The following is a 5,955-nucleotide window of genomic DNA, read 5'->3' as shown; positions in this document are numbered from 1 at the left end:
TTATGAGTTAATGTGACTGTGCATGATTATTTGATGTGGTGGTTTGTTTTGAGCGCACCCAGCCTCTTGCTCAGCATCACTCAGCAGAAGCTACAATGGGATTAGGTGGGTATGAGAAAWTAATTAATGAACAAACGACGGGAGAAGTTTTCAAATATAAATGATCCCACTGCAAGTTTACCTTTTTCTGTGCAGCGTCTTTCTTTTTCTTTTCTTCTTGTTTTTTCTTTTTCTTATCTTCCATCAAATGGTTTTCTTCTTGTGTTTTGGCTTCTTTCACAGCTGAAATGTATATAAAAGATAAAGGACAAGGAGTTACCCTTAAGGAACTCCTGAGAAATGTCTTTTTAAACAAACCAAGGGTTTGTGCATTTTGTTTCAGCCTTCAGGGTTGGTTTTAGACATGATTAGGGAAGCCTTGTAGGTCTCTCACATCGAGGCCCCCGGAGACAATGCTCTCAGTGTGAGGTCTACACACCCAACCTGACAAAAGCATCTTGACACGATAAAACAATGTGGGCAAACTAAAAACAGACAATTCATGCTCTAATACTCATTTGCTGTCAAAGTTTTTTTTTATATATTTCTGGTTGTATTGCATCCTTAATGATATAAGAGTTCACAAAAGTGACACTTGTGCTAAAAGCCATCCTACAATGAGCCTTTGTTTTATAAGGGAAGGCATCCAGAAAGGAGTTATTCTGTATGAAGCCACAAACCTATCGAGACAAGTTGAAAATATAAAGCAGCCTTGTTTTTCAGGAATWAAGCGCCAAAAGAAATGAAGGAAAACCGTGAAAATTTGTATTTATTTAACTTTTTGAGTGTTGCTCATGAAACCACTAGCCTATTCTCCTGCCAAGTCTGTGCTGCTGCAGGCGACAGTGACGTTTGCCACCGCCTGGCAACAAGCGCTCCCTGAGGCCCCGGCGAGCAGCGAGCTGGAGATCGACAGCGCCCTTCGGTGCGGGCGTGCGGCACTAAAATCACTTTAGTCCAATCGTAGAACATGGAAAATGAGAAGAGAGCCGAAGCTGGGAAAGTACTTCATGTCAAAGTTCAGATCTGATCCCGCAGAACATGAGTGACGTCCTGAGAGTTTGGGTTTATGATCGTATACCGCCATCAAARCAATTTGTCTTTTATTCTGTTTCCTGACTTCACTTATTGTCTCCACCATAAATATGTGGCACTAGTTCGTATTTGTAAGCAGACACTGAAACAATAACTGTATCTTAGAATCAAATATTCATCAGACAAGTCTGGTATTTTAACAGTCATTTAGGATTAATCACATTTAACACGTTTTTTACTCTGATTAATAATTATAGAAATCCAGTTATTTTAATTACTTTTTAATCATATTGTGTCTTTATCATACTTATAGAGAGCAGGAGACAATTTGTAAGTGGACAAGTTGACAACAAGCCTTGGTGACAAACTTAAATGTTGCTTTTCAACATGCTTGTATAATTAAAGAGCACGATATGTTATAATGTTACCCACATTGGAASTGTTTAAAATGGTGGGCGTTTCTGAAATATTATATATTCTGGGCTAAATCAACTGAGCTGAACTAAAAACTTAATGGCTTCTATTTTATAAACACAATAATTTAACGACCTAGAGAATATTGATTAGGAGCACAATGAGCTCCTGGCTCGGGAGCCTTTAGCTAAGACTTAATGTCGACGACAAACAAAAGATGTGCAGTGAACTCTTCAGCTAGTTCCAAGAAAGAGTTGCTACACCAAACCATTTACACTCAATTTTATTTTATTTGCTTTTTCACCACTAACGGACAGATTTAGAGCTTGTTTGTGTAGCTGCGATGCTAAATATAGCTACTGTTGCATCACAGGGCCTTTTGTCATGTTGGGGCAGAGAATACGAGCGATGCTCCAGTTAATGTGAGCTGCTGCCTGCCAATGACCTGAACAGGCAGACTGTACGCCACACACAGAATCAAAAAAGCTTCAGAAATTCTCACTCAGTCAATTTTCCAACACGTAGCGCTCACAACATCGACATGATGCAACACTGATGTCTGTTTACTTAGATTTTCCTGCACGGCAAATGACCAAAATAGGTTGATCAGATTCAGGTGACCTTTACACAAACGTTTTATTAAACAACAACCATTTCATGAAATATGCCTTTGTTTCTGAATATAGAGACACTTCTGATCAAGTGTGAATCAAAACAATGTTAAAGTAAAAAAAATAATAATAATAACCCAAACAATTTCACAGATCAGCCTCAAAGTCAAGGGGAAAATCCTGAATAGCCACAGTGGTAAAGTGAGATTGTATTGAAGCACATCTCGTGTGAATATAAAAAGGTCAAAAAGGCCAGTGAACCGAGCTCTGCTGTGGCATGRCTCTCGTCTGTCAGAACAGCCGGATTAGAGCTTGGTATCCCCCGTTCAACAAGATGCTGATTGTGTTGACAAAGGAAGAGAGCAAAAAAAATAAAAAAATAAACAATGAAGGAGAGATCAAGGTGAGCCCAATCTGAGCAGGCGTCAAAGTAGTTGGGAAAAAAATGAAGTGGAAATGGAGAGGRAGGACAACAAATGTGTGAAAGCCACGCACACACAAGACTCGCTGCTCCACACTTGAGCAATAAAAGATGAGGGATCTGCAAATGATCTGGCTGGCGGTGAGTGTGTGTGGATGTGTGAGGGATTTTTTTTTTGGGGGGGGGGGGTGGCAGGCGACAGGCACTGGGCACAGAGCCAGGAATGCCATCGCTTTAAGCCAAACAAGAGAACAATTAACAAGTGGAAGGTGGCTTGCTACCATCGACAGTAACAGCCACTGCAGGTATGATACAATGTGCAACATCCTCTGCTCCTCTGCCCTTTCGGACGACGGCCCCCCCTCTTTAAAGTTTCTGAGTTCAGCAAAATTGCATCAAATGCAAAACACAGACCAATAAATAAACAAACAAACAACACACCCACCCRGAGCTTCAAGGTTTAAAATCTCCAGGCTAGGCACTGACAAAGTCCCCGTGCTCTGTAAAGAGGATTGCACTCTATAAACTACTTGAAGCTATTCTCAGTGTGGTCATGATAATGCTTTCTTCCTCAGCCTAAAGGTGAGGAAGACAAACACAGCTTTACTACTGATGAAAACACATAAATAAGTCTTAACAACACCCTGCAGACATAAGGGGAACACAAGAGCCAACAAGTCAGAATGCGGCCAAAGCAAATTATTTTTTATTTGCTTTCAAAAATTATATTTAAAAAAGTTACAGTTGTGTGCTATAAAAGTTTGAAGTCTGTCATGTAATTATGAAGAATTAATGCTTGTTTATAACAGGTGAACAACCAATAAACTGTTCCTCCAATTAAAGCTGGATGAATGAAACTAGATTTAGACATTTTAAAAGTTTTTAATCTTTGACATCACTAAATAGTGTTCTTATTTCCTTCAAGATTACAGTTWAAGATTTGAAAAGAAAAAAAGTGACAATTTGGCAAAACACCTTCCAGTTCAACTCAAAGCAAAAAGGTCATGGAGGGTCCTGAGCTGAAAGTTAAACTATGACCTCAGCTGTATAATAACCACAGCTTTTAGCTGTCTGTTTTTGTTATCAAGCCCCCTCTGGTGCCTCTCTCTATGAATAGACAGCCTCTTTTAGAGCCATGGGTGCTGAGGGGGGCCCCCTAACCCAGCGTGGACAGAAAGGACCTCAGYGACCCCTTTTCTAAACTGCCACCATCGCCAGGATCAAAATTAGGAACCCCCCAAAAACACATTAGTAAACCCAGCAGGAATCAAAGCCCACCTCAGTCTGCTCTCTGCATGCATCAGAGTACTGGCATTCCCAGTCTGCACACACTGGAGGAGCGTGCGCGTGCGTGTGCATGATGCCAAGCTGCAGAACATGAAGGAGATGGAGGCATCATACCTCAGGGATTACACAGCTTACWCTCTGCAAACAAAAGAGCTGACAGTGTTTTCTTACCAGAGGCAACGTTAAGCTGTTTGACTCTCCTCTTTAAAATTAAACGACACAATTAAGGCACAAGATATAAGCACTTTTTAGGAGTATATTTTAAGGTTAGGATGCACTGTCTAACCTTCTGTCAGTGAACGAAACTGGGAACTGTTCAGCGCCACATGAATGAGCTGTTCGGTGGGATGATTTGTGCCGAACGAGCGGCGGTAATATCAGTTTCACATCTCCTGCGCGGCAGAGCAGCGGGAGGCGTCCCACCATGTCTGCCCAGCTGAAACAAACATTACAGCAGCTTGGCAACAACACATGGCGCCCTTGCGATCTCAAACAAACGACGCCTGTTCCGTCGAMTCGAAGAACACCTTCGTGCCAAACACGGCGGCAGCTGTATGCTAACCAAAACAGACAAGTTTGTTCAAAAAAAAAAAAAAATCTGAGCACCCGAGGGGGAAAAACAACATCATTTAGYAGGGGGAGGGTGAGCTAAATAAGCTTTAAGCCTTTAGCCTAGCTGAGCTTCGAAACGTCATAATCCTGCATATTTGCGCAAACGGAAGGCCGCAACTACGATTTGTTTTTTTCTTATTTTAGCGGTCAACGTGGAAGAGTAACTCCTACCATGAAGCGTTCAGGTTCTCACAGGCGGAGRAGCCTCTGCAGCCATTTTGTAGTAACTGACCAGAGCAGGAGAGCTCGAGACAGTTGAATCCGTGGTAACTGGGGGAAGGGGGCGTGGTTTCCGCGCACCACGTGACCTTCAATAACAAAACAAACCGGTCCCACCCACACGTCCCCCCTTCCCAAGCTCCACCCCTATCGGCGTTTCTATGGGAACTGCAGCCTTTTTTYCCCCCCCTCTATCACTGCCCTGCTGCAGATGCTGTCAGAGCTTGCATCTTTTTTCTTTTCTTTTTTTAACCAAAGACGAAAATGAGCGAGTGTAAAAGTCAACAAGCTACGTGCCAAAGGTAAACTGTCCAATGGGGAAAACCAAAATATACAAGTAAATCAGCTGCGTTGGCAGTCTGTGCGGTGAATGTGTACTGTGGTGTAACACCAACAGAGGGCACAATTTATATTCTGCTGCAAACCATACTCAACCAATGTGTGCCACTGTCCACACAGCAGCACTGAAGACAGATCAGCAACGTGGGGACGTTTCATCAGGTGTCATAAAGTAAACACATTACAGGAAGTCTGCTTACCTTCATTCGCCTTTCAAATCTGTTTTTTAATGAAAAATCGGGAAAAAGCTACATAGCTTAAAAATACATTTTCTATTTTACTTCTATATCTTTAGTGTGCAATGCAATAATGTGGAAAGATTTTGGGCAGTGCCTGGATTTTCTTGATTTCTTTTGAACTTGATTGTTTGTCTGGTTTTACTGTTATTGTTTTACATTTTCTACTTGCCTTATCTGATTTTATTTTCCACGTCATGAGATTCTTGTCCCATGTATTCTTGGAGTGGCTGCAACAATCGTGAATTTCCCCACAATGATTACTAAAGAATTTCCTTTTTTATTGCCCATAACAACAACAACAAAACATTGGTGCATTTGTTGCCCACAGTTGGTTGTGTGTCAGCAACTGCACATTTATTTGCGGTTGGCACAGTACCAACGTTATTACCATTTTAAATGACTAAATACCCAAGAAAGAAATCAATTTTTTTAAATATTTGATCCTAAAAACTATTAAAAAAACGACAGTTAAAGTAGTTCACTACAACCAGAACCAATCAGCGCTGATGGAATTTACTATTTAAAATAGGCTCATTTTTTATATAACCACCACCCCTTTAAAACATACAACCAGGCTACTCAATAACCATTTTAAACTTTAATAATATATATAATTAAAAACCTAAATACAAATTGAATAATAGATATAATAGTTTCCAATAATGACAATAGACATGGATATACTGTACCTTTGGAGTTTCTAAATTTGTAGGCTACACATTGCACATAAAATAAAAAA

The 5,955-nt window shown here is 40.7% G+C and overlaps 1 long non-coding RNA gene across 1 annotated transcript; it reads right to left on the bottom strand.

Annotated features, from left to right (window-relative positions):
• Positions 1 to 250: 250 nt before the first annotated feature.
• LOC106511256 (uncharacterized) lies at positions 251 to 4,686 on the bottom strand. Its single transcript, XR_001309497.1, has 3 exons — positions 3,979 to 4,686; positions 3,799 to 3,888; positions 251 to 282 (listed from the first exon to the last, which is right to left on the bottom strand). It is a non-coding gene; the product is annotated as an uncharacterized LOC106511256 (long non-coding RNA).
• Between the last annotated feature and the right edge of the window lie 1,269 nt (positions 4,687 to 5,955).

This window comes from Austrofundulus limnaeus, unplaced genomic scaffold, assembly GCF_001266775.1.
Source record: "Austrofundulus limnaeus strain Quisiro unplaced genomic scaffold, Austrofundulus_limnaeus-1.0 Scaffold2628, whole genome shotgun sequence".
Classification (NCBI taxonomy): Eukaryota; Metazoa; Chordata; class Actinopteri; order Cyprinodontiformes; family Rivulidae; genus Austrofundulus; species Austrofundulus limnaeus.
This window is presented reverse-complemented; position numbering and strand designations above follow the sequence as displayed.